Source organism: Lepisma saccharinum, chromosome 4, assembly GCF_977018435.1.
Source record: "Lepisma saccharinum chromosome 4, izLepSacc3.1, whole genome shotgun sequence".
Lineage (NCBI taxonomy): Eukaryota > Metazoa > Arthropoda > Insecta > Zygentoma > Lepismatidae > Lepisma > Lepisma saccharinum.
Window position 1 is genome coordinate 71,825,536 of NC_139232.1, and position 20,280 is coordinate 71,845,815.

Consider the following 20,280-nt stretch of genomic DNA (forward strand, 5'->3'; position numbering starts at 1 on the left):
TCAAGGTCGCTTAAGTGAATAGTGACTCTCTCAATACCGTTCAACTCCAAGATACACCTGGCACCCCTAGGGGTGGGGGTAGAAAGAGGGTGACATGTAAAAATAATCGAAAACGACCTATATTAGTGTGGAATCCATAGTTTTCGGGGTCGATAAGATGAATAGGGACACTCCCAATGCCGTTCAAATCCAAGACACCGCTGGCAGCCCTAGGGGTGGGGGTGACATGTAAAACGACCGATATTAGTGTGGAATCCATACTTTTCGGGGTCGCTAAGATGAATAGTGATATTCTCAATGCCGTTCAATTTATTTATTCTTGCTCCTGGGGGTGGAACTAAAAACGTTGTTCATAAATTGTTGTTAAATTTATATTAGGTATAGTGAATTTGTAAAATATATTAGTTTACTCTGTATAATTTTTATACTGTACTTATACTCTCAAATACCTGTAAGTAAAATTAGTTACATTTTACGCTTTAGTTAGAATTCATTAAACACCCGGGCAACGCCGGGTAATCAGCTAGTTTGTTATAAGAAGCAGCTTATATCAATTTCTTTAATTTTGTGCACGGCTTGAAGTGGAATTTTTTAAAGTTAGAGGAGTGATAGGATATTAATGTGGTCTAGGAGGGATGCTTGGGAAACTGTGGGTATATCAGTGTGCATCTGATGTTTTAAACATGACATTTTGTTAGAGAGTAACGGAGTTACAACTGTATAATTAGTGTATTCTCTACATTGAGGCGAATATAGCGTAGAAATTTGATGCTCGATACTCCGTGCAGTAGACCTAAGCAAGTCATATCAAGATTCAGTGATAAAACATACGATCGGCTCTTTTTTAAAAATAGCAAATGTTACATGTATAGATGAATCTTCCTGCATTGCGATGTCACTGATATTATCGTTAAACGAAAAATTAAATCAAATATTTTGGATGTCACCCTGCCCTCAATAATGATGTGTGATGTGCAGGTGTCCGACGTACATAATCGCAATTCTGAGATATGACACCATAATGAATTTTAGGCTGCACTCCTGTTACAACTAATTTTGCCAGCAACAATTCGCACCAAAACTTTTTGTTTCTTTTTAAAATCGTTCACCACTTCAAATTATTAATGTGAAATCATATTTGGAAAATACATTTACTCTAAAGAATTGATTTTTTAAAGTAAATGCTTCAATTTAAAGGAATTTTAAACGGGAAACTGCAGTTTGAGTTTTTGTTTTTAAGCACACCCTCTGAAACATATAGGCTAATGAAGACTGGACCCACAGGCTTAAGTGGGATCGAAGCTACTATGTGCCTCCACCGGGTATCGAATCCGGGACTTCTAGATTACATAGCGACGAATTTATCACAATTCCAGCGGGAAAGCTTAAGAAACAATGTTAACATTAACTTCATAATTCTTCAGTACTCCTTGAAAGGCACTTACAATAAAAAATGGGGAATTGTCATGAACATAGTTTGAAATCATACGCCATACCTATTACAGTTCTTTCTCTAAAAGCGAATACCAACTTCCCAGATAGCGTAGTGGTACTTTAAACTGTGTATCCAGTCCCGATTAGACCATATGAGCATAAGGAGAACTTAAAGAAACAAATCCAAATATCGATTCAAATGCCAAAGAAGTATTTGCGAGCAAGACTTACCCACTTATCTTACGACAGCACGAAAAATTATACAGAGGACGTATGACCTGCTTTAAGAATATGTGCGTACAATCTACCTACAATCACCTTTACCGCTGCTGGGTAGTAAAGATACCATATTTTATCAACGTTTCCAAGTGGAAACGAAAATAATGAGCTCATTCTGTCTATTGTCATTTGTCTATATATTTTACGGAATGCTTGCTTAATTTTTTTTTCTTTTGGTTTCTGTGTAATTTTGAAAAGCAGACCTTTTTGGCTTTGGTTTATTAGCTTTAATCTACCTTTTTTTGCATATCGCTCCGTTACATCCGATTTTTGCCTCCTTAATGATATCGACCTCTACTGATGCTTGTACAGTATTCTCTCAAGCAGCAGAAACAACCTAATTATTGAAGAAACTGACAAGATCTTCCATTTTTGAAACAAGCAGAATCCCCAGAGCGTACACTCTGTGAGATAACAATAGGGGGGAACCACAAAACAAAACAAAAAAAGATTTGATTCCTAATTTGAAATTACATAATTAATGAGGGAACAGGTATAATAAGTCTTATACAAAGCACTATAAATCAAAACCCATAAACTGAAACGAGGCTGATGTGACCGCGCAGTGGAGCATGCTATAGAGAGTCCTATGCGTCTCGAGAATGTTCATTGAAAAATACAGATGTTACAATTAAAACCAGCATGTTTCAAAGAAACCAGATAAAGTTATATATTAACATGAGTTTTATTGCACGGTATTGAAATCAAATTGAAAACTATAATGTTAACAAAAATATTTTGGAACCATTCTGTCGTTCCATTACTCATATAAGTTACATTAAAGACACATACCAAATACCAATTAGAACTAACGAACTCTACCTTACATGAATAACGCTAGTGCACGTGCAGTGTATCTGATCGGCGTGCTACCCAGAACTCGAGTGTTTCAGCCTTCCTGGTCGCTCTTGAACACTCGAGCTCGTCTTGTGCAGCACCAATCAGATCACGCCTGACGTCATCTCTACTTCTTATATTTAACCCTAGAGTTCGTTAGTGAAAACAACCTCTTTAAAGACCAGTTTACATAAAGTGGTCTTAACTGATTCCAAGTACAGGGAACGAAACTACATACACGCTATTTCACAGTCATATATTTTTTATTTCTTTGATATTAGTGACCCGAAACATATTATATTTAGGTGTCGTTTTATAAGTGACAACACCTTGGTTGGACTCTTCTTTCAATTAAGTCAACTCTCTTGTTATCAGTTGCTAAGTAAACTATTTAATATATTTTTAACTATCGCATCTTTGCTTCCATTTTTAAATTACTTTTTTACATATTTCTTTTTTTAAAAAAAACAGAAACCTTTTGTTTTGATTGAACCTTCATTTCAATGTTTTTTAAAAAAGACATTTTTAGTTTGTGTGAAAACAAAGAGAAGATTGATTGATTGAGATTGTGTTTTAAGCTCAATTTATGCACAGTGAGGCTAATCGGGACTGGACCTACAGTTTAAAGTGGGATCCAAACCACTATGTGCCTCTACCGAGTATCGAACCCCGGACCTCTTGATTACAAGGCGACGACGCTACCGCTTTCTTTTTTTCGTAAAAGGAATACCCCTATTCGGCAGTATCCCCGTCATTCACACATTTTCCACAATCTTTCACACATGTCAAGTTTCACTGTATTCACAATGGTTCTCATTATTCGGACAAACACAAACATCCAAGCCCAAGCGGGATTGGAACCCTGGACCCCTAGCATTGCAGCGCGATGAGATAACCACTTTTTTTTTAACAAACTTTTATTTTATCAGCATATATACAAAATAGATCTGCTTTCTTACATAAATTCTGTTACAAGTATTGTATAGAATTTTTAACATAGTAAGTAATATAGTAAGAGTCCCTCTATCTGATACAAGATTTTTGGCGTAAACATGCAGTTGTACCTGTAATAAAAATATACGTTTCTTCATATAAATACCTGTTTACACTTTCACACCAAAGTATACAATTATTGTTGTCTAAACAACACTGAGGTAGTTTCCAAAATACTCATACATTTTTTGGATATTGTAACATTTTCCATCTGGTTCTTTTTAAATACTGCGTGAACAAAATGCTATTGCTCTCATACTTTTTACAAAATACATAATATATTGTATTAGCTATTAACCAAATTACTGCATTGTTTTTCTTTTCTGGAAAATATTTGAAATCTGGTCTTGTACACATCGACGGTTGAAAGTACTGGGGTGCTGTTCGACATATTTGTCCTAGATATGTCTTTAGGCATTTCCAAATTCCCTGTACTCCATTACATGTTACTATTCTATGTTCAGTGGTGTCTATCTCTCCACATATGTGGCATTTATTAGTTGTTAGTCTATTGATATTATGTAAGCGTTCATTAGTTGGTACAATATCATGTATTACATTGTACCAAACACTATACACTGATGTATCCAGAAAATTTCTTATTTAAATTTTTCCAAATATTTTGCCATCTGATATCGGGAAAATGTTTTTCAATGCGGTGAGTCGGTATCTGCAACTGTTCGTGAAACAGTGTATATAAGTATTGAGAGAGTTTTACATCTTCACCCTTTGGCGGAAGTACCACATATCTGAATTCTTGCATCAAACTTCGGAGATATAACGGTCCTTTTTTCAATCTGCGTAGATCTGACGGATTTTGGGGTGGAAATTCCTCCGTCCATAACTGTATCCATAATGATGTAATGGAATCTTCAATGCCATAGAGCGTATAGGATCTTGCCAGGAATAGGGATTTGCATTTGATCTCAATATTTGTGAGCTCCAATCCTCCTTTTAGTTTCATTTGCCATAGATTGGATAGTGGTATTCGAAAAAATGCCCATACCACATAAACCAACCAATTGCTGAATTCATTATTCTGAGGTATTTTTGATTGATTGGGATCACTTGGGCCGTATAGTTTAATTTACAAAACATATATGTTTGCAAGAACCACACCCGTTGTATCATGTTCAACTGTCTGCTGCGCATTTGATAACATTGTATGCGAATGTCTCTCGCTATCTTTTGCCAATTGGATTCTAACATTTGTTCCTCGTCCTTGTGAAAAAATTATTCCTAATATTTTAATTTCCTGTACATATGGTATCCCTATATCTTGATATTTTTGAGCCCATGTGCCAAAGTGTAGCGCTTTTGATTTGTCCATATTTATTTTGGCCCCACTAGCACGGCAGTATATATGTATCGCTGCCATCATTTTTTGCATTTGCTCGTTTGTGGTGATACAAGCAGATAGATCATCTGCAAAAGCAAACACTTGGTTTTCCTTAAAGGCGTGTATCGCGTCGGGAGTAGTTTTCCTGGTATATTGCAGCAAAGGATCCAGGGTTAAAGCAAACAAGAGCATACTTAGTGGACATCCTTGCCGAATTGATCTTGTTATATTTATTGGGGACGACAGGAATCCATTGACCATTATCCGAGATGTTGCCTGTTGATAGAAACCTTTCAAAATATGAATAAATTTATCACTGAATCCATATGCCTTTAGCACCTCAAACAGTTAGTCATGCGACACTAAATCAAACGCTTTTTTGAAATCAAAAGCAAGCACACATGCATCAAGTTTCTGCACCATATAATAGGATATCAGATCGCGAATCCCTCCAACTGTACTGAATATGTTATGCTTTTTACCAATGCATGATTGTTTCTCGCTGAGTATCCGTGGTAAAATTAACTTTAACCTATTTGCTAAGATCTTTGCCATTAATTTATAGTCACAGTTTAGTAATGTTATTGGTCTGTAGTCGTCTACTTGTTTTGCGTGTGATTTTTTCGGTATCAATATGATGATGCCTTCATTTTGTAAAACTTTTCCATTTTTAAAGGCATCTTGTATGATTTTGATTAGTTCATATTTTATAATCTCAAAAAACTGCAAATAAAACTTGTAACCAATACCATATTTTCCTGGTGCTCCTTTAAGGTTGGATGTTCGTAACGCTTCATATACTTCTTCTATTGTTACTTCAGTATCTAAAAGTTGTCCATCCTCTTCTTGCAAACCATTGTTTAGCGATTTCAGTATTGTCTCTCTTGCTTCTGATTCCCCCTCCCCGGTCTGATAAAGCTCCCCATAATAGTCATAAAATGTCCGCACGATTCCTGACTGACTCACATGCGATTCTCCACCTGAATCCACAAGATTGTTGATCATGAGTGTTTTTTGTTGTTTTTGCATCTGTACATAGTGATACATCGAAGTTCTTTCATCTTGAATTAAATTCTTGGAATTGGTTCTTATTGTTATGCCTTCCATTTTTTGCCTCTGGAGTGTTAAGATTTTGGCTTTATACTGCTGTATGCCTTGGTAATTTTTGGTGACATCTCTCCCTTGACATGCCTCGTGTAAACACTGGTAATAAAAGTTGATCAATCCGTTTCTGTCCCTTGCATTTTCTTTTCCATACCAGCAGAAAAAAGTTTTTAATTTTGATTTTACATATCGAACCCACCAGTCATTATGATTACTGTAATGCTTTTGTTGTTTACACCATTCGACCCATTTTTGTGCAAATATTTCATTGATATGTGGAAGCTCTAATAACTGTATATTTAGCTTCCAATATGAAGGACCCCTGACTAGTTTTGTTTCTTCCAGGTTTATTGCCATTTTTACTGCCATATGATCAGTAAAGGGCGCTGGCCAAGCTTCGATGGATGTTATATTTTTTATTTGATCTGTATTTGTATATAACCTATCGATTCTCGATCCAGATTTATTATTAAAATATGTAAATATTATATCCTGTCTCTTCTGTAACTAAATATCTTTCAAATGCAGTTCTTCAATTAATGTTGCAAGTGCTGGACTCTTTTGATAAGCTCCGAAACAATTGCTGGGAGTCAATACCTGATTAAAATCTCCCCCAAGTATTATTTTAGATTCATTTAACGGTAGCAAATATAACATGTCCTGATTATAAAATTGTTCACGTAACTGTCTATTTTGATTGCCTGATGGGGCATAAATATTTACAAATGTATAGTTGGTACTCTGAAAGCTAATGCCTCTCCCATCTACTAACTTTTTTACATTATTAATGGGTAGGCCGTTTCTAACAAGTGTTGCTGTCCCACGGCCATTGATACCAGTATTAACTATGGCTCCGTAACCATATATTGATGGAAAGTCACACATACAAACTTCATGCAAAAACAATACGTCTATGGAGTGTACCCGTACAAATTCTTCTAACATTTTAAATTTTACAGGCGAAAAGATTCCACTAATATTAATAGTACATATTCTAGTGGTATATACCATTAATAAATGAATAATGTAGCACACAGTTAATAGTACTTTCCGATCGTCCCTCATAACTTTGAAAAAAAAATATACAAATAACAAATGTAATATCAAATTAAATTTCCCTTTCTAGGGTTTACTTCTTCTGTTCATTACTCTATTCATACCTCCTACATCTCTTACTGATCTCCTCTTCGCTACTGTGTTCTCGCTACCTTTCGAAGTATTCTTCGTCCGCCTTTTTGCACCCATCTGCTGAGACTTTTTCCACTTTGACATTGAAGTGGCACTTTCGTCACTTTCTTCTTCTGTATTCACTTCACTTTCCAGCTCACAGTCTTTCGAAGGTCCCTTGTCCTCCTCTTTTGGGACGTTGTCCTTTGCCGCTGGGATGGGAGGAAGATCAACTGAGTTTCCTTCGTCCTGCATCTGGGCATCCTGCATTTCTTCACTTCCTTTTTACTCTTGTTTGTCTAGGTGGGAAGTTCCCGGTTGTTTTGTGTTTATCGATAAGATTTTCTGGTTGTGTTCTTCCTTTGTGGTCGCCGTATTTACCGGTGGTAACATTTCCACCGGGCGGGTGTCACTTGGCACATTCTTTATCCCCTTATCTTTCTTTTGAATTTCTCTTTTGAAGTTCTCGCGCCGACGGCCTCGGTGTCCCGAAAGGAAAACGTATATGGATGGTATTTTGTCTAATGATATTCATCTTTTTACTAATCTAAAGTACTTTTCCAATTCTACTTACTCGCCAGTCAGCTGCACCAAACGCCACAAGCAACACGCACACGGCACTCCCGCTCGTTGTTTCCTGAAGGCAACTTTTGACTGACCTTCACGGAGCAACTAGTTTCCGCGTCCGCTCTCTCTGAATGCTTCCACGGAACTCCCCCACTTGGCCACAGGGTCCGGCACCACTGCGCTACCTAGGAGGCTCAACAAGGAGAAGACACTATTTTACAAATTGTTTGATGGCTTGAAGAGATCGGGAAAAATTGTAGATTTTATTACTTGACATCGTACACGGTCTGATTTAAATGTAGATTTCGAATAACAATTTCCTGTCTGAATGATTAAAAAGGAAAACTTTATCGTTATATGAGGGCGGAAAGGAGGTGGTAAGCAAGACAGGAGGCTTCGTCGGTCGCGTTCGTTTAGTGGGAAACCTCTCGTCATCTGTTTCGTGAGTACCAGTGGTGGTTCGAATCCAGGCTTGGGTAATCGCATGTTTATGCGCGGTGTCCGCCGTCATAGTGTGAGAGGTTTCGAGTTCTACAACTTGGCAGCACCACCGTACATTGGAGTGCGTTAAATGCAGCCCGCTTTTAGCATTACAAGGGCCTAGCAGGGAGGGAAGTGGAAGCAGTGCTTACGTTTTGAGTTAACATGGAGATGTACTGGCAGTCCCCGAGGGGAAAGCGGCTTCATATACCAGTTTGCCTCTTGTCGCGCGCCAAGTGAATTTGAAAGCTCCACGCAGCGCAATGGGACGCAGTAAGATAGCGGAAGTATAAATATTTAATTATTGCACTAATGGCAACAAAATATAATTTGTATGGGAGGGTTGCAGCCCTGCAGCCTCCCTTCATCGGCCGCCGCTGGTGGTCAGCACATCGCGCTGGGACGCCAGCGGTCCCCGGTTCGAATCCCGACCCGGGCATGTATGTTTGTGACTGCCCATTCATCAATTTAATCATATCATCACTCATCCCCATCTTCGCAATTAGCCAAAAGTGGCAGTAAAAGCGAAGTAAAATAAACCAAATCAAGCCAAAGGTGGCAGAAAAGCGACGCTAAAATAATAGCAGAAATAAAATTTCAGTATGACATTTAGAAGTGCACTAAATTGTGTCTCTGTGGCTGCTTTAATTTCCGATACAGATGGGCATACATATATTTCTTTCTAGTTTCACCAAACCGTATCCTAAAACGAATCCATACTTTGTTGTGGAAATTTCGCAATTGGGAAATGCCAGAGTCCATCCCCTTTTCCCGTTGTTTACGTTTCCAAAGCACCCGACTATTGGACAATGCAGAAATCTTGCATAATGCGCAGGATGCAGGGATGGACGTGGGAACATCTTAACCTCCCCCTTCCCTTATCTTTGTGCTCCCTTTGATGTGTTATTCATGGCGTCCTGAAGATGTCTTCGACTTTTTCTCCCCTCAAAAAGTACGCCATCTGCTTCTCTGGCAAACAGCCCCCCCCCTTTCCCCTCTCTTACAGATGTGACATCAAAGAAGGCCTGCAAGATAAATGTTTACAAAATGCGTAATGACACGGATCATGAAATTTTGAAGAGCACTTTCGAAGCTTTAAAAAGTGTAGGATCTGAAGAAACAGAAGCTTCATAATGCGGTGATGTTGTTGCCCTTTCGCCAATTGCCCTAAATTCTTAATTTGGATCCGAACTCCATGAAAACGAATAGAGCGGGGAAAGGGGGAACAGTTTTAGCATCAAGACTCTCTTGACAAGATAGTGAATTGCCTGTTAATACAATTATCCGATCAGGAAATGTGTAATATGCCTTTTGCAGAAAGATATAACTCCTGATAAACATTCCATTATATTTAGCTGTGTGCGTCCATAATCACCTTACTGTCTTGTACGTTTTTGTTACTTTGTATAACTCTTCTGACTAATCGCGACGATGAGGATGAGTGATGATTAAATTACATTGATGAAGGCAAAGAATACACATGTTCAGGCCGGAACTCGAACTTTGGTGGACAGATCGAAAGTAAACCATTTAACCCACTTGACAACAAAGTCGACCTAGCTAAATATACTGTCTTATTTTAGTGATGCATGCATACATACATAAATACATACACACACACACACACACACATATATATATATATATTTATAAACATATAAAATACAACCATGTAGCTAGAATTGGCCTGGGGTGCGGTGAGGTTACAGCACTAGTATTTCTCAGAGGTTATTAGTAGTGTAATTGATGATATTATAAACTCAGGAAATGATGAACCCCCCTCAGGCAGATTTGCCTACACTTAAAACTAGGTCAACATGCCCATATGAGCTTTTTGCTCAAGTGTGGAACCCCGTCTAATCCAAGATTTTTGTAAAAATGCCCTCGGGAAGTTCCTGTGAAATGATGAGCCCCCTCAGATTGATTTGTCCACACTTACAAAAGGCACTTCTGTCAGATTGTTGTCCATAAACCTGTCAAAAATATGCCCCTCTTGATATTTTTTTTTGTCCACACCTATAACTAAGCCACACCCACCCACATACACACCCACACCCACACATATTTACTTCCGGTCCACTTCCGGTCCACTTCCGGTTTGCCTACTTCCGGTCCACTTCCGGTCCACTTGTGGCCTATTTCTGGTTTATTTATATTGCATCATGTTTTGCAACAAATTATTAGACATGTGTTGTTTTCTGATTGGTTGCTTATGACATAATGTAATGATGTGGCGTTTTCTGATTGGTTTAAATAAGCAGGGATTCTATTGGCTCTATAAATCTATATAAGCCAGAGCACAGTGCAGATTCTTCACCATTGCTGGATCGGCAGTGGAACCCACATCGCGGGGGATAGAACCTGAACAGGCTCCACCAAAGTATAGGAGACTTGAAGCATATAATTTGGCGGAATAACCCAAGTAAGGTCATAGAAACAATATACACTGATACAATAAAAGCCAATTTTTGGCAGGGGGGCCAAAGTGGTTCCTAAATGCAAAATAATTAATATCTCAAGAACTAATTGACATAGAGCTATGCAGTTTTTTTTGTCTGCACTGAACCCAACTGATATTTTTTATTAAGCATAGAATTTTGATTTGAACCCCAAGAAATTTTATATAAATACCAAAGCCAAAAATATTAACACACATACACACACACACAAAATATTCAAAACACACTGCTGAACCCAACTGATATTTTTTATTAAGCATAGAATTTTGATTTGAATCCCAAGAAATTGTATATAATAAACAACAACAAAAATGCCAAATCAAAAATATTGTAATCAATGCAAAAAGAATATAACCAGCCCCAATTGGGCCAGGCACCAAAAGAATTGTAACCCAGACAAATGCAGAACTCCCACAAAAATTTGCCCAAAATGCCATAGAGAATATAGCATGCAATACTTCACATATACACATAAAGATACTTGTTCTGCACAGTCATCAACATTGCCCCCACAACCATCTACATCTGCTCTGAAAAGGAAGCATGAAACACCTGTTAATGCTGGACCAGCAAAGCAGCCACGCTATGAACCCATCCATAGCAGTTTTAACGGCCAATTAAGGGATTACCGGTTTGTATCAGAGCAAAAATGTGGTATTAAGAATTTTTTGAACAGTATAAATCCAGATGTGCAGGCAATTCTAAATGCACAAAATGGGTCTTATAAGCTGTCCCTCAAATTGTTTACACAATATAAGAAGCCGAATGGCACAAAATTTACACAGCCCCACATAACAGAAACTGTACCTGTATACTCAAATGCAAATTCAGACAAAATAATAAGCAATTTGATAGATCAATTGAATATTAAACACTCTGAATTTGCAGCAAAAGAGTCTGGATGGAGCCTATGCGGATCTCCACACAAGTTATATATTAATATTTCTGAATTCAGCCCATTACAAGGATCTACATATCTGCCATTACCTCTCAATATTAAAAACAAAAGAGCCGTGGTCAATATTGAAAATACCGACCAGAAATGCTTTTTGTGGTGTATTTTAGCTGCTTTGTTTCCAGTTTTAAGGAATCCTCAGAGAATAACTTATTATAAACAGCATGAACACATTTTTAATGAAGCAATGGAGGGTTTAGAATATCCAATGTTTGTTCAGAATATTGATAAATTTGAAAAAAAGGCCCGGGATATTAATGGTAAACAATTATCTATTAATGTATTTACTTGTTCCACTGGCCGTGGCAATTGCTTGATAGATCCTCTCAGAATCAGTACATTTGATGATGATTCTGCTGTTCCGATTGATCTGCTCTTAATTGAAGGAGATGGCACATATCATTACACTCTGATACACAGTCTTGAAGCTTTAGTGAGAACACAACAAGGCAAATCCAATAGAATATTCAAGTTGTGCAGAAGATGTTTGTCTGTATTTGATGGTCAAAAAATGGTGAAAGGGGTTCGGGAAGAAAATGCAGAAATTGCTAAAAACAAGTTAATTGAGCATCTGAAATACTGTGGCAACCATAAACCTGTTCATATGGTGATGCCAATGCGAAGTGAAAATGCAAAATTCAAAAAGTTTGAAGCCTTGTTGGAACACCCAGCATATATAGTCTGTGATTTTGAATCAAACCTCAAACCCATTGCATTCTGCAGCCCAGACCCTGAGGAATCTTCAATTACACCATACCAGTTACATGAACCTTCCAGCTTTTATTATGTGGTTGTACAGGATGGGGTTGTTAGTAAAGAAGATTTATACATGGGAGCAGATGCCATCAAAGAATTTGCACATAGAATAGAAAATGAGTGCCATGACATAGCATCTAATGTCTTATTAAAATCAAAACCCATGTTGCCTTTAACAGAGAAACAGATTGAAGATTTCAACAATGCAGAAAAATGCCCGGTATGTGATTCTGAATTTTCAGATGCAAATATCAAGGTTCATCACCATTCTCATACAGATGGTAAATTTTTAATGGCCCTGTGTAATAGCTGTAATATTAAGATCCAGAGACCAAAATTTGTCCCCATATTTTGCCATGGAGCATCCAATTATGATTTTCATCATTTGATCAGGTACGAGGGGTTTGACAAGCAGAATTTAAATATTTTAGCTGAAAATGATGAGAAATATATTGCCATTAGCAAAATAATTAAAGTTAATGGTGTTCCTATCCACTTAAGATTTCTTGATTCATACAGAATTTTATCGGCTAGCCTGGCCACACTGGCCACTCAATTATCTGATGATCAATTCAAAATCACATGTGCTTTGTTTCCAAATCAGGACCTGAAATTAATTAGGCGGAAGGGTGTATATCCATATGACTATGTTACAGATTTTTCTAAATTTGATGAGTGTGCTCTGCCACCAAAACAACAGTTTTACAGCAAAATCAGAGGATCTGGAATCACTGATGATGATTATCACCATGCCCAGTTGATGTGGAAAAATTTAAAATGCCAGACATTTGGTGATTATCACAAGGCATATTTGAAATTTGATGTGACCCTCTTAGCTGATATACTGCAGGCATTCAGAAAATCTTCCATGCAAAATTATAAGCTGGATCCAATGTATTTTTACAGTGCTCCGGGCCTAGCATGGTCTGCAATGTTTTTAAACACTAAAATGCAGTTGGATCTGATCCAGGATCAAGATATGTATCTGTTTATGGAACAATGTATAAGAGGAGGCATGGTGCAATGTTCTCAGAGATATGCCAGAGCAAATAACAAATATATTCCTGATTATGATCCAGCACTGCCATCAAATTATATACTGTATGTAGATGCCAATAGCCTCTATGGTTATGCTATGATGGATAAACTGCCATATGCAGGGCTTGAGTGGGTTGAAAATTTCAACATTGAAGATCTTAAAGATTTTGATGACAGTAACTATGGCCTGTTCTTAGAGGTTGATCTGACAATTCCAGATAATTTACACAACACATTTTCTGATCTGCCCCCAATTCCCGAGGTTAAGTGTTCACCTGGCTCTAAACAGAAGAAATTGATGATGACTCTAGAGTCGAAACAGGATTATGTTATATATTACAAAAACCTCCAGTTCCTGATGAATCATGGTGTTCAAGTGATCAAAGTTGGAAAAGTTTTGAGGTTCAGGCACTCAACATGGTTGAAGCCATATATTGATACAAACACAGAGCTTCGAACATCTGCAATGAGCCAATTTGATAAGACCTTGTTTAAATTGATGGTCAATTCAGTGTATGGCAAAACAATTGAAAATGTCAGAAAACATATTGATGTTAAAATAATTACCGACCCCAGCCGGAGCAAAAAATTGATTGCAAAGCCCAACTTCAATTACAGAAGAATTTATGATGAAAATATGGCACTTTTCAACATGAAAAAAACAAAGATCAAATTTGATAAGCCTATTTATGTGAGGGCTGTGATATTGGATTTGGCCAAATTACACATGTTAAAATTGTATTATAATGTGTTGAAACCTTTTTATGGCGATTGTGTAAAATTGATGTACATGGATACAGATAGTTTTGTTCTTGATATTCAAACAGAAGATGTTTATCAAGATATTGCACAGCCTGAATTGTTTAAATATTTTGATACCAGTGAACATTCAAAAATTCAACACCACAACAAAAAGGTGCCTGGCAAGTTAAAAGATGAGACACTTGGTGATGTTATTGTGGCATTTGCTGGGTTAAGGGCCAAGATGTACAGTTTTGAAACATGTAGTGGTGTTGTTGCCAAAAAGGCCAAGGGCATTGGCAGAGTAACTGTGGACAAAGAGCTTGAATTTGAGGATTGCAAAAATTGTCTCAAATCATGTAGCACAATCAGAACATCAGAAAATAGAATTCAGAGTGTGGATCACTTATTGACTAGCAATATTGTAAGAAAAGTGGCTCTGGACGAACATGATGATAAGAGATACATTTTATCATGTGGCATACATACTTTACCATGGGGTCATTGTGATTTGAAAAGTGGCAAACAATGCCCAATTACAGAGCATGATTTGAAATAAATAAACATGCCTATGAACTTATTTGGGTTCAAAAAACAGGCTATTATGGACCTGCCAACACCACAACCCTCTTCTGATATGATATCTAAACTAAGTGCTTTGTTAATTATTCATCTGAACAGCATACTTACAGATGTTGATGATGAAACAGGTAAAACATTGTACATATTTAACAATAATTTAAATCATTACCAATTACCTGTAGGTGGTCAATTGCAATTTATTACAACCCCTGAGGGTGATGTCAAGATTTCAGTAGGGAGAAATATTTATAGAATTAAGCACTCAAACATGGTTTCTGGCACTGTTTATACTGTTTCTGCTGGTGACTGCTTATATATTGAGGTCCATGGATCCTATGACAAGCTTATACCTTTTTTTATAGAATTAAGAATCAGATATTTAATAATAAATAACCACTAAAACAAAAATGCCTAATGATATATTTGGCCATACAAGGCATGAAGATCACAGTGATGAGATTCTGATGCTTGATGTCAGAGTCAAGAAATTAAGAAGTGATTTACAAGTTTTACAAACCACACTCAATGCCAGTCTTCAACTAGAAATTACAAATTTACAATCACAATGCATGGACCCTCTTCTTAAAATTGACTCAGAACTCAAATTATTGCTTCAGAAATATACTGATTTGGCCACATTAGATAATTTTCAAAGTTTAGAAGAGGCTGTAGCAGCTCTTCAAGCCAAATTTAAGACCCAGGCCACCAACTCTGAGCAATTGAAACAGCAATTGGAAGAGCAGATAAATAATGTCCAGACACAGCTCCAAACAATTGTCAAAAGCATAAAATCACAAGAAGATTTTGATCTAGTGATTTCCACTCTAAAGGAACAGATTCAATCACTCCAGATACCTAATCTGGACCCCTTGAACAATGCCATAGCCGAGGTTAAAGAAAAAATTGAGACACTTGAAAATTTTATGAACAACTTGCCATCTTCTGATGCTTTGAGTGCAATAACTCGGAGTGTTGCCAATATTAAGCTGCAACTTGAAACATATGAAGATTTTGGAAAAATTCAAAGTACCATAACCCATCTTGAGGGTACAATAGCAGCAGTGCAAAGTGATTTGACAAATATACAAGAATCCCGCCTGCCTGGTATTGTAGACACCCTTGCCAGTGTCCAGCAACAGATCACAAAGCTTGAAAACCTCAACACTGAATCTGAGCTATCTCATTTTCATCACTTGATCGATGATATCCAAACAAAGCTTGAAATTTTACAACAATCAACACCCACTCAGGCTGATATAGCCCTGCTCCAAAATGCTATGCAAAATGTGGCTGATGCTTCTGAATTAAATAATGTGAAATTGGCACTTGAATCTTTGCAAAATACTGTATCAAATCTGCCTACATCACAGGAACTTAAAAATATTAAGAGAGCTGTGAATCGCATATTGAAATCAGAAGATATCAAGAATATCCAGACAGAGATCAAACAACTTACTCAGACAGTGGCCACTCTACCAACTAATCAACATATTAATGAACTGCATGCCCTGTTTGATGATATCAGAAGACAGGTCCATGATCTTACTGCTCAAAATTCAAAATTGGCAGTTATTGAAAATTTGCAACAAATTGTAGCTAATATCAAGCAACAGCTAGGGACCATGGAATCCAATCAAGCAAATGCTCTATCTGTTTTTGCCACCCAGCTTCAAGAGATTGTGCAACAATACAAGAAACTTATTGTGGACATAAAAATCAAGCCAGGCCATGATGATATTGTTAGGACCATCAATGAGCACCTTGAATCTGTAACAAGCAGATTGCTTACAGCAGAAAAAGAAATAACCGGCATTATCGAGAATCCAAAACATACAGTAATTCTTGAATTGTACAGCATCCCCAACAAAGAATATGATTCACCATTTACACCAGGTGGCAAAATATATATGCTGTCCCCTACACAATTTTATTACCAGTTTTTTGTTGGGGGCACAATTAGACCAATCAAGATCAAATATTGGCTTCAACCACAGGCACACCACTACCCCACCTTGTCAATAACAAATGCTGACAACAAACAAAAAATTACCAGTGTAGAGTTAGAGGATTTTACAGATCCCAATACATTAGAAACATCTTTTGCTGAAGATGATGGCTCTCTGGAATTTCATATACAAATAGGAGACAAATTATATTTAGAAAATCCTGTAGTATCAGCTGCTGAACACCCCATAGTTGCAATATTCTTGTTTTCATATTATGTCTAGACAAATTATTGTTGATGAATTACACAGACAAGCCAGACATAATTATAAGAGACTGCCAGTGGTTACAAAAGGCATAGATGATTTATGGCAGAGCGACTTGATTGAGATGGCAAGTGGACAGCTGAAAAACTTAGACAAAATCAACAAGGGCTACAAGTATCTACTTACTGTAATAGACACATTTTCAAAATTTGCCTGGGCTGTGCCACTCAAATCCAAGACTGGAAAATGTGTTACAGAAGCCATCAGGACAATCATCAATCAGAGTGGAAGATCACCGCGCTATTTGCAAACAGATAATGGCAAAGAATTTTATAATTCTGTGTTCCAACAATTTATTAAAAGCCAGTCAATAAAACATTATTCGAGTTACAGTGATCTCAAAGCCTCAATTGTAGAGAGATTCAACAAAACCCTAAAAAATCTTATGTATAAACAATTTACACTTCAAGGTAATTATAAATGGATTAATATTCTTCCAGAACTTCTACATAAATATAATAAACTCGGTCCATTCCACAATCAACATGAAACCCTCTGAAGTAACTCCATCTGATGAGCAAAAATTGATCAGGACTGTTTATTATCCTAGATACCAGCCAACAACAAGAAAGACCAAATACAAGGTGGGTGATCAAGTAAGAATCAGCAAATATAAGCACTTATTCAAAAGAGGCTTTACAAGAAACTGGAGCACTGATTTATTTACAGTGGTTCAAGTTAAACCTGGAACCCTTAACACATATATAATAAAAGATCACCGAGGAGAAATTCTCAAAGGCAGATTCTATGAAGAAGAACTCAGCAAAACTAAACAGCCTGACACATATCTCATAGAAAAAATCATCCGCAGAAAAGGCAGCAAGTTATTTGTCAAATGGTTAAGACTTCCAGAACACAGCTGGATCGATGCAGACAAAGTGATAATATGAGCACCTGGGATGTTATAAAAAGGCTGCCAGAACCTGAACAGCAGATTAAGAGAAATGGCAAGTTGCTGCCAGAAAATATTAGATGTCTTATTGTTGGGCCATCGGCTTGTGGTAAAACTACACTAATGATTGATAATTTTTTATTGGCACCCAACTGGTTAGACTGGAAAAATAGGCACTTGTATGTCTTCTCTAAGAGCTTGGAACAATTAAAATATCAGCAGCTGATGAAGCTATATGATGGATTGGATATAGCCACTTTTGAACCAGATGTTAAGCCACTCCATGAATGTCTCGATAATTCTGTTGTTGTGTTTGATGACATTATACTGGATAATCAAAACAAGGTTAGAAATTTCTTTACACAGGGCCGACACAAAAACATTGATTGCTTCTACCTGGCACAGACTTCTTCAAAAATACCCAAGCAACTGATCCGAGACAACAGCAATTTTATATGTGTGTTTCATCAAGATCATACCAACCTCAAACACATACATAGTGAATATGTAGGTGGGGACTTGAGCTACAATGATTTTTCCAAGTTTTGCAGTAGGTGCTGGAACCAGGACAGTTATGGGTTTGTCACAATTGATATGACAATGAATCTTTATAGTGGCAAATACAGAAATAAAATCAACAATTTTCTAGACATTGAAACATAAATAAATAACCATGAAAAGGCCAATTATTGACGATCTTAAATTAAGAGATTATCTTGTAAAAAGATTTAAGGGATGGAAATCACAGAACCGAGGAATTTATGAACAACACAAACAAACAGAACAGCCTATTATTGATGCTATTAGTGAATTAGGTAAAAATATCAAAACTGTTACAGAGCAAAATCAAAATTTGATCACAGAGCTTGTACATATTAGATTATCCAATCACCCCACTTTCCAGTATTCATACACCTAGTCCTATTGCTCCTCGAAGAATTGAAGCTACTCTGGATCCTATTGAATTGAGTCTTCTTGCTCAAAAATATTTAAGCACACCTAAAGACAACAAAGATGAGGTCTTTGGCTTATATGCCGACACAGAGCGTGATGGTAGCATCATACATAGAATTGGCAATTTCAGAGTAACATTTATGGGAGATGATCTTATTGTATATTCAGAATCTCATCTTGGAGAAAAAGGTGGTTTTGTTAAATATCTTGGCACACCTGGATTGTGGGAACTGATGACTAGGAAAAGGCCTGGCAGCTATACAGATCAAGACTATGAGCACTACAAAGAAATATTAATAAAATCAGATGCTCTATACGAGAACAATGATCCCACACAAAAAAGAGTCAAGTCTAGCAGTGGAGCAAAATACAATAATTTAATCAAGCCCAAATGGTCACAAATTAAGACTGGCAGTGGAATCAAACAATACAACACCCTGCCTAAAGAATTTGTCTGGGTTGATGATGTCAGGAAACTTGTAGATAGGTTATTGGTGATAGCTGGGGATGAAAATTCTGGCAACCACAATTTTTACAATGAAAAGGTTGGAATTATGGACATGATAAACACAAAATTGTCTAATTTTATAGTGAATGACACTAAGGGGATTGGATATCTTATAAAAATTATTAATACTCTACCACCTAAATTTTGGAATATTTCTGAGGGCCGGGGGTTGGTTAATGACATTATAAACAAGCTGCCATTTGAATTACACATTCCAGGCTATCAGTATTGTGGTCCCGGTACAAAATTGGACCATAGATTAAACAGAGGTGATCCTGGTGTTAATCCCCTAGATGCTGCTTGTAGAGACCATGACATAGCATACAACACACATACTGATCTTGAGAAGAGACATGTTGCAGACAAAAAATTAGAAGAGGCTGCATTTGGTAGATTTGTAAGCAAAGATGCTTCTTTGAGTGAAACAATAGCAGCATTGGGAACCACCATAGTTATGAACACCAAGCAAAAACTGGGGTGGGGGCTGTAAATATGTATATAATAAACCTAGAATGAAGGCCAAGGGTGTTATGTATCAAATACCTTATGCAGGTCTTAAATCTCTTAAAACTATTGATAGCCTTTTAACCAAAAAGCAGCGCAAGAAAAAAAATTCTTGTCTTGCAAAGGGCCATGGTATGAAATTGTTGCTTAATACCCCCCAATTAAAAAAAATACAACAATCTAGAAAAAAATCACATGTGGGGGGTTTCATATTTACTATCCCGGCCATCTTAGCAGCACTTGGGGCTGTTGGGAGCTTGGCTGGGGGATCAGCTGCCATAGCAAAAACAGTAATAGATGCCAAGAAGAATAGGACAGAATTAGATGAATTGAAGCGCCATAACTTGTCCATGGAGAAACAAGGCAAAGGTGTTAAGAGAGCCATGAATAAGTTTAAAAAAAACAAGAGCCGCTTACAAAC